General features: G+C 43.8%; 1 long non-coding RNA gene across 1 annotated transcript in view; it reads left to right on the forward strand.

Annotated features, from left to right (window-relative positions):
* Positions 1 to 7,800: 7,800 nt before the first annotated feature.
* Positions 7,801 to 11,076, forward strand: part of LOC116966267 — a 19,013-nt gene continuing 15,737 nt past the window's right edge. Inside the window, exons 1-2 of the long non-coding RNA XR_004409955.1 lie at positions 7,801 to 7,936; positions 8,995 to 8,996. This is a non-coding gene — a long non-coding RNA (uncharacterized LOC116966267). The remainder of the gene's footprint in view (positions 7,937 to 8,994; positions 8,997 to 11,076) is intronic.

Consider the following 11,076-nt stretch of genomic DNA (forward strand, 5'->3'; position numbering starts at 1 on the left):
AACTCCCTCTTAAATATAGCCAATGAACTGGCCTCGACTACCCTCTGTGGCAGAGAGTTCCAGAGATTCACCACTCTCTGTGTGAAAAAAGTTCTTCTCATCTCGGTTTTAAAGGATTTCCCCCTTATCCTTAAGCTGTGACCCCTTGTCCTGGACTTCCCCAACCTCGGGAGCAATCTTCCTGCATCTAGCCTGTCCAACCCCTTAAGAATTTTATAAGTTTCTATAAGATCCCCTCTCAATCTCCTAAATTCTAGAGAGTATAAACCAAGTCTATCCAGTCTTTCTTCATAAGACAGTCCTGACATCCCAGAAATCAGTCTGGTGAACCTTCTCTGCACTCCCTCTATGAAATTAATGTCCTTCCTCAGATTTGGAGACCAAAACTGTACGCAATACTCCAGGTGTGGTCTCACCAAGACCCTGTACAACTGCAGTAGAACCTCCCTGCTCCTATACTCAAATTCTTTTGCTATGAAAGCTAACATACCATTCGCTTTCTTCACTGCCTGCTGCACCTGCATGCCTACTTTCAATGACTGGTGTACCATGGTGTATCATAAATTGAATTGTATGTATGTATGTATGTATGTATGTATGTATGTATGTATGTATGTATGTATGTATGTATGTATGTATGTATGTATGTATGTATGTATGTATGTATGTATGTATGTATGTATGTATGTATGTATGACACCCAGGTCTCGCTGCATCTCCCCTTTTCCTAGTCGGAAAAGTTATGAAATGTCAACTTGTGTAATGTCATCACAGCAGATTTAGAATTATTTTACCGAGGGGTCGGGGTCGGATGTTTTTGGAACGACTCCACAGCCCCGTTTATTCCACTCCCCTGTGTGTTTACAACATTATTTACCCCAGTTTTACCCCAGACCGTGTTTATTCCACTCCCCTGTGTGTTTATAACATTATTCACCTCGGTTTTACCCCAGACCGGGTTTATTCAAGATTCAAGAGAGTTTATTGTCACGTGTCCCAGATAGGACAATGAAATTCTTGCTTTGCTTCAGCACAACAGAATATAGACGGCATGAATACAGAACAGATCAGTGTGTCCATATACCATTATGTGAACATACACACATCAATAAATAAAACAGATAAAGTCCAAATAAACTGATAATGGGCTATTAATGTTCAGAGGTTTTTTTAGTTGAGTTCAATAGCCTGATGGTTGTGGGGCTGTTTGTGTATTTTGTTCCCCTGTGTGTTTATAACATTATTTACTGCCACTGTATGTCATGTTGTTACTTGTGGGCGGAGCACCAAGGCAAATTCCTTGTATGTGAATAATTGGCCAATAAACTTATTTATTTACCCCAGATCGGGTTTATTTTGCTCCCCTGTGTGTTTCTAACATTATTTACCCCAGATTTACCCCAGACCGTGTTTATTCCACTCCCCTGTGTGTTTATAACATTATTTACCCCAGATTTACTGGGTTTATTCCCCCAGACGTATTGTTTATTTGGTGATTTATTGATTATTTACAGAGAGGGGGGGGGGTTAAGAGCCAGAGAGAGGGAGATAGATGTTTATAACGTGTTTTATCTCAGGACGCTGCTCCAGACGGTGAGTTTATATTATTGACCCCAGTTTTATTCCCCCAGACATGTAGTTTATGTGGAGATTGACCTCTGCTCTCTCTCTCTCTCCCCCAGATTTACCGGGTTTATTTATTTCGCTGATTCCGCTGCTGATTTATTTATTTATTTATTTATAACCTCGGTTATTGACCTGAGTGAATAAGACAGAGGGTGGAGGCTGGTTTATTTATAACCAGTCTTCACACACACACACACACACACACACACACACACACACATACACACACACACACACACACACACACACACACACACACACACACACACACACACACACACACACACACACACACACACACACACACACACACACACACACACACACACACACACACACACACGTACTGTACTGTACATTATGTGCTGATATTAACAATATTGACCACAGACAGTTCCCGCTCATTTAAAACATTATTCACCTCACTAATTCCCCCACACACAGTGTTCTGTACTGGACTACACTACACTGTACTATAACTGTATTTATGTGGTGATATTGACAATATTGACCCCACAGACTATACTGTACACTACACTGTACTGTACTAATATATATATTAACCCCACATACACACATTGTTCTGTACTACACTGTACTGGACTGTAACTGCACTATATTTATATATATTGACAATATTGACCAGACAGTTCCCAATCATTTACCCCACTAATTTCTCCACACACACACATAGAGTTCTGTACTAGACTACACTACACTACACTGTAACTGTACTATATATTTATATTTATTGACCACAGACACACACATTTCCCGCTCATTTACAACATCATTTACCTCAGCTCCGTCTGTCTAGTTTATTGACTATACTGTATTTATGTGGTCATTGACCCATATTGACCACACACACGTGTACTACACTACACTATATTAACAATATTGACCACACACACGTGTACTACACTACACTACATTAACAATATTGACCCCACACACACATGTACTACACTACACTACACTGTAACTATATATTTATATTTATTGACCACAGACACACACATTTCCCGCTGATTTACAACATTATTTATGTGATCATTGACCTCACACACGTGAACTGTACTGTATATATATATATATATATATATATCTCCACCATTTTGACCACACACACACACGTGTACTAGACTATACTATACGTGTATACACTACACTGTAACTGTTCTGTACTGTACTACACTGTAACTATAACTATATATTTACACTAGACTAAACTACAAAGACAATTCCCGCTCATTTACACCATTCTTTACCTCAGCTCCGTCCGTCTAGTTTATTGACCACACATAGTGTTCTGTACTACACTACACTACACATGTACTGCTGTACTGTAACTGCACTATCTATGACTACACTATAACTGTACTGTACTGTACTACACTACACTGTACTATATATGACTACACTATAACTGTTCTGTACTACACTACACTACACTATAACTGTACTGTACTGTACTACACTACACATGTACTGCTGTACTGTAACTGCACTATATATGACTACACTATAACTGTACTGTACTGTACTACACTACACTGTACTATATATGACTACACTATAACTGTTCTGTACTACACTACACTACACTATAACTGTACTGTACTACACTACACTACACTATAACCGTACTGTACTACACTACACTACACTACACTACACTATAACTGTACTGTACTACACTACACTACACTATAACTGTACTGTACTACACTACACTATAACTGTTCTGTACTACACTACACTACACTATAACTGTACTGTACTACACTACACTACACTATAACCGTACTGTACTACACTACACTATAATTGTATTGTATTGTATTGTATTCAAATTTATTGTCATTGTCTCAGTTAGAGACAACGAAATGAATTTCCCTTACAGGCAGTATCATAAAAATAAAAATAAATAAATAATAATAATAAATAATAAAACATATTAAAAATAAAATAGAATTTAAAAAAAAGCACAAACACTGAAAGTCCACGACACAACATAACACAGTGGCACCAAGGTGAGGAAGGCACCATAGTCCAGCCAGCCTCCCCTCCGTTCTTCCCAGATTTTCACTCGTGGTCGAGGCCTTCCTAGCACCCGCAGTCGCCGCCCCGGGTGGCCCGATGTTCAGGCCCTCACGCCGGGCTGGTGGAATGCCGACGCCGAACCCCGACGGTGAACATCCTCCTCCTCAGCGGCCCGGACCTCCTGATCAGCCGCCTCCCGCAGCCGGAGTCCGCAGCTCCCGAGTCCGCAGGCCGAGCCGGGCGGAGTGGCAGGACCCCGCGTTGTTGATCAGCGCCGCCCGCGTTGGGAGCTCCGCAAACCACAGCTCCATGATGTCGGTGCAGCAGGTCCAGCACTCCGGGCTCCAGACGGCGATCCCCGGTAAGGCATCGCCAGCCTCGCGATGTATCAGCGCTGTCCCGCCGCTGCTGGAGCTCTGGTCGCAGGAAAGTCCACGCCAATCCAGTAGGTAGGCCGCTGGTGGTGGGGGGGGGGGGGGGGGGGGGGGGGGGGCCGAGGACGCGACTCGAATAAAAGTTGCGTCTTCACCAGGAAGCGGCTGAAGGACGGTATCCCCCCGCACCGTGCCCTCTTCCCCCACATCAAAACACAAAAAAAACCACAAAAAAACACACTTTTACATAACTAAATAAACAAAAAAACAAAAAGATACCGGGCTGTAGGTGGAGGCAGCTGACGCCAGCGCCACCGGAAGTTCTGTACTACACTACACTACACTATAACCGTATAACTATACACTAACTGTTCTGTACTACACTACACTACACTATAACCGTACTGTACTACACTACATTATAACTGTTCTGTACTACACTACACTACACTACACTATAACTGTTCTGTACTACACTACACTACACTACACTATAACTGTACTGTACTACACTACACTACACTATAACTGTACTACACTACACTACACTATAACTGTACTGTACTACACTACACTACACTATAACTGTACTGTACTACACTACACTATAACTGTTCTGTACTACACTACACTACACTACACTATAACTGTTCTGTACTGTACTACACTACACTACACTAAACTATATATGACTAAACTATAACTGTTCTGTACTACACTACACTACACTATATATCTACACTACACTAGACAAAGACAATTCCCGCTGATTCACATTATTTACCTCAGTAATTTCTCCATTCTGTACATTATATGGTGATATTGACCCATATTGACCCCACACACACACAGTGTTCTACACTAAACTACACTACACTACACTATATATTACTACACTACACTATAACTATATCTACACTAGACAGACATTTCCCGCTGATTTACAACATTATTTACCTCACTCATTTCTCCACCATGTTGACCACACGTGTACCACACTACTGTAACTGTTGTGTACTGTACTAGACTGTAACTACAACTATATAACTATATCTACACTACACTACACTATACGTGTACCACACTACTGTAACTGTTGTGTACTGTACTAGACTGTAACTACAACTATATAACTATATCTACACTACACTACACTATATGTGTACCACACTACTGTAACTGTTCTGTATTGTACTACACTGTAACTACAACTATATAACTATATCTACACTAGGCTAAACTACACAGACAGTTCCCGCTGATTTACAACATTATTTACCTCACTAATTTCTCCACAAACACAGTGTTCTGTACTAGACTACACTGCACTGTAACTATATTTACACTATACTAGACATTATTTACCTCAGCTGTGTGTGTGTGTGGTCTACACTAGACTGTAGCTGTACTGTATTGACCACACACACAGTGTTCTGTACTGCACTACACTAGACCACACTACACTATATCTACACTACACTATATTTATACTATAACTACAACTACAACTACACGATATCTAGACAATATTATTTACCTCAGCTCTGTCCGTCTAGTTATAGTGTAGTGTATTGACCAGTTATACACACGGTGTTCTGTAACTACACTAGACCACACTACATTGTATCTGTACTGTACTATATATTTACACTATAACTACACTACACTACACTAGACCACACTATAACTATATAGCTATACTACACTACCTTACACTACATATTTACACTACACTACATATCTACACTACACTACACTGTACTATATATTTATACTACACTACATTGACTACACACACTACAACTACAACTACAACTATATATTTACAACTACACTACATTGATTACACTAGACTATACTAAACTACACTATAACTACAACTATATATTTACAACTACATGATATCTAGACCACACTACACTATAACTACACTAGACTACACTAAACTACACTGTACTATAACTACACTACACACTACACTATATTCACACTATAACGATATATTTACAACTACACGATATCTACACAACAACTACAACTATATATTTACAACTACATGATATCTATACTACACTACAACTATAACTACACTACACTGCACACAGTGCACTAAACTACAACTACAACTATATATTTACAACTACACTACACTACACTACATTGTACTACACTGTACTGTACTATACTGTACTACACTAGACCACACTACACTACACTACACTGTACTATATATATACACTAAACTAAACTACAACAACAACAACAACGACAACTACATATTTACAACAACTACACGATATATCGACAACATTATTTACCTCAACTCTGTCCGTCCGCGGGGAACCGTCGCTTCTTCTCCACCGCCATTTTGATGCGGTCGATGGGGCGGGCGGAAGAACGGCCATCTTGGTGAGGTCGTCAGCCGGCGGCCATCTTGGTGAGGTCGTCCGTCGGTCGGCGGCCATCTTGGTGAGGTCGTCAGCCGGCGGCCATCTTGATGAGGTCGTCAGCCGGCGGCCATCTTGATGAGGGGGTTGTATTCAAGAAGGAACTGCAGATGCTGGAAAATGGAAGGTTGTTTCAGCCCCGAGACGATCCACAGAAGCTGCTGCTGCTGCACCCGCACCGTGTAAATCAAAGATCCTATAGCGGAACTCTGCTATAGGATCATTGGTCTAAATATGGCGTTGACGGTGGCCATCGTGGTGAGGGCAGGTGAGGTCGGCGGCCATCTTGGTGAGGGCAGGTGAGGTCGGCGGCCATCTTGGTGAGGGCAGGTGAAGTTGGCGGTTGGCGGTTGGCGGTTGGCGGTTGGCGGTTGGCGGTTGGCGGTTGGCGGTTGGCGGTTGGCGGTTGGCGGTTGGCGGTTGGCGGTTGGCGGTTGGCGGTTGGCGGTTGGCGGTTGGCGGTTGGCGGTTGGCGGTTGGCGGTTGGCGGTTGGCGGTTGGCGGTTGGCGGTTGGCGGTTGGAGCTTTGGGCGGGAACAAGATGGAACCCGGACCCTGATGACGGAGATGACGGTGGCGGCTGTAACTGTGGGATAAACATAGACAACATAGACAACAGGTGCAGGAGTAGAGGCCATTCGGCCCTTCGAGCCTGCACCATTCGCCATTCAATATGATCATGGCTGATCATCCAACTCAGTATCCTGTACCTGCCTTCTCTCCATACCCCCTGATCCCTTTAGCCACAAGGGCCACATCTAACTCCCTCTTAAATATAGCCAATGAACTGTGGCCTCAACTACCTTCTGTGGCAGAGAATTCCACAGATTCACCACTCTCTGTGTGTGAAAAAATGTTTTTCTCATCGGGAGGGTGAGTGAAGGTGGTTTCGGGCGGGAGAGGGTGGTTTCGGGCGGGTGTGGGTGGTTTCGGGCGGGTGTGGGTGGTTTCCAGTTGGTGAGGGTGGTTTCGGGCGGGAGAGGGTGGTTTCGGGCGGGAGAGGGTGGTTTCGGGCGGGTGTGGGTGGTTTCGGGCGGGTGTGGGTGGTTTCGGGCGGGTGAGGGTGGTTTCGGGCGGGTGAGGGTGGTTTTGGGCGGGTGAGGGTGGTTTTGGGCGGGTATGGGTGGTTTCCAGTTGGTGAGGGTGGTTTCGGGCGGGTGAGGGTGGTTTCAGGCGGGTGAGGGTGGTTTCGGACGGGTGTGAGAAACAAAATCACAAACCAAACGTAAGTAAGTAAATTTTATTTATATAGCACGTTTAAATCAACTTGCGTTGAAACCAAAGTGCTTTACATAAAAGAAATAATTAAGTTTCTGTACATCCATAGAAAAAATTAAAAAGAAGAAAAAATGACAACACGTTATAGAATTCAACATGAACGTCCCCTCACAACAGAATCAACGTTTTCTACTTTGGGGAATGGCATCAAAAAGTTAATTCCTCGTCCTCTGTGAATCACCCGAGGTCGGGGCTGATTTGTGGCCTCCGTAGCCAGTCCGATGTTTTCAGGATTCTTGCCGGGAAGCTGGAACTCCGGCGTCTGGTGAACAATCCTCAGCGGCTTGAAAATGTCTAGAGCGGCCGCTCCCTCCCTGGAGACCGAGGTACCCGAAGTCGACAGGCCGCGCTGGCTGGAGCTCCGACTCTGGTGATCTCGGCAACAGATCCCAAACTCCGCGGTGTTTTAAATCCAGCGCCGCCCACCCGCGGCTGGACGCTCCGCAGACCGCAGCTCCTCGGATGTTGGAGTCGGCAGCCACAGCCCTCCAGAGCTCACCGCACGGCGACCCGGTAAGGCATCGCCCGCTCCATGATGGTGTCCCAGCGCTGTGCCGCCGCCGAAGCTGTAGTCCAGGCCGGTCCCAACAGGAAACGCCGCTCCAGTCCGATGGTAGGCCGTGGGTTTTGAATTACATTTTACTCAGATGCAAGCCAAGGAATGGCATCATTGTTAGCTGTTAATTGGACATAATCAACCTCAGCAAATTGACAATATCCTATTGAAAGACAGTGGGTGTTTAAGCTGTCAGGCTATTTTATTATTTGCCAAAATATACATCTCCATAGCATAATGATAGAAAACTTTTCTACACATCACTCATAAGTCTGGAGATTTTTTTAATGATACATTTAGCTTCAGAAGCATTTACTTTTTGCATGTACAAACCCACTTCAGAACCAATGGCGATTTAAAAATTTTACAGCCAGATTTATCACTTCTGAAACTTTTTAGATACCAACGGAACCAAGAAAAAACACAAATAATGCCTCGCTGTTGATGAAATGCAGTGAGCAAAGACGATAATTCCCAATATTTGCAATCTCGATATCTGCACGGCCAATGTTCGCCAAGCACTTTAGCTGTTGTTGTCCCTTCAGCTCTCGCTTCTCTTTACCTTCATTTCGCTTCATTTTTGGAATTCTGAAGAAGGATAGATGTCTCTCACGGTTACCCCGACTTCCACAATTATTTACAGTGCAAACATTCACCATTTTGGCAGTTGTTAACAGGTATGAAAGTAGGCGTTTCATGTATTAACAACATATACTGGAAGCTGCGATGTCCTCCAGATGTATAGAGCGGCTTCATGCGTCATGCCCTTTGACCCGGTGACCTTGCGTGCAACCCCCCTTTATACACACACACACTCTCTCAGACACACACACTCTCTCAGACACACACACACTCTCAGACACACACACACTCTCAGACACACACGCACTCTCTGACACACACACACTCTCAGACACACACGCACTCTCTGACACACACACATTCTCAGACACACACACGCTCAGACACACACGCACTCTCTGACACGCACGCACTCTCAGACACACACACACTCTCACACACACACACACTCTCACACACACACACACTCTCAGACACACACACACACACACACACACTCTCTCTCTCAGACACACGCGCACTCTCAGACATGCACGCACTCACACACACACACACTCTTAGACACGCACGCTCAGACACACACACACTCACACACACACTCTCACACACACACACTCTCACACACACACACACTCTCAGACACACGCACTCAGACATGCACGCTCTCTCAGTCACGCACGCACACTCACGCACACACAGATTCACACAGACTCACACACAGATTCACTCACTCACCTACACACAGACTCACTCACACAGGCTCACTCACACAGGCTCACTCACATAGTCACACACACACATACACACACACAGTCAGATTCAGATTATTTAATGACCACACAGTCAAGCTGGTGGAATTCATATTCAGTACAGGATGTTACACATTAGGCTGATTCCCGTCAAACATAACATAAAACACAAACAACATACAGTGTACAGAACATGCTCGAGGTGGCTTTGTGATATTCTCATAGAGTGTTCAGAGTTCGAATTGCATATGGATAGAAACTGTTTTTAAATCGTAATGTTTTGGCAGGCAGTGAGCTGTAGCGCCTTCCTGAGGGCAGCAGGTGGAAGATGTGGTGAGCTGGGTGGGAGGGATCAGAAATGATTTTCTTCACCCTTGACATGGACCGTTTGAGATTGAGTGATTATATTGATGGGAGGGGGGTGCTGATGATTTTGGATGCTTTGTTGACAATGCGCTGTAGTTTATTACGGGAGTGAGTGTCTACTCTGCTGTACCAGACTGTTATTGATGAAGTGAGCATGCTTTGGATGATGGCTGTGTAAAATCGGATTAGGAGATGTTTCCTCACTCTGAACTTCTTGAGCTGACGGAGAAAGAAGAGTCTTTGGTTGGCTTTTTTATAAATGTGATCTGGCCAAATGTCAAATGGCCAAGATTGACTGGCAATTAATTCTAAAAGGGTTGACGGTGGATATGCAATGGAAGACATTTAAAGGCTGCATGGATGAACTACAAAAATTGTTCATCCCAGTTTGGCAAAAGAATAAATCAGGGAAGGTAGTGCATCCGTGGATAACAAGGGAAATCAGGGATAGTATCAAAGCGAAGGATGATGCGTACAAATTAGCCAGAAAAAGCAGGACTGGGAGAAATTCAGAGACCAGCAGAGGAGGACAAAGGGCTTAATTAAGAAAGGAAAAATAGATTATGAAAGAAAACTGGCAGGGAACATAAAAACTGACTGCAAACGTTTTTATAGATATGTGAAAAGAGATTAGTTAAAACAAATGTAGGTCCCTTGCAGTCAGAAACAGGTGAGTTGATCATGGGGAACAAGGATATGGCGGACCAATTGAATAACTACTTTGGTTCCGTCTTCACTAAGGAAGACATAAATAATCTGCCGGAAATAGCAGGGGACCGCGGGTCAAAGGAGTTGGAGGAATTGAGTGAAATCCAGGTTAGCCGTGAAGTGGTGTTGGGTAAATTGAATGGATCAAAGGCCGATAAATCCCCAGGGCCAGATAGGCTGCATCCCAGAGTACTTAAGGAAGTAGCTCCAGAAATAGTGGATGCATTAGTAATAATCTTTCAAAACTCTTTAGATTCTGGAGTAGTTCCTGAGGATTGGCGGGTAGCAAATGTAACCCCACTTTTTAAGAAGGGAGGGAGAGAGAAAACGGGGAATTACAGACC

Source organism: Amblyraja radiata, chromosome 36 (genome assembly GCF_010909765.2).
Source record: "Amblyraja radiata isolate CabotCenter1 chromosome 36, sAmbRad1.1.pri, whole genome shotgun sequence".
NCBI lineage: Eukaryota > Metazoa > Chordata > Chondrichthyes > Rajiformes > Rajidae > Amblyraja > Amblyraja radiata.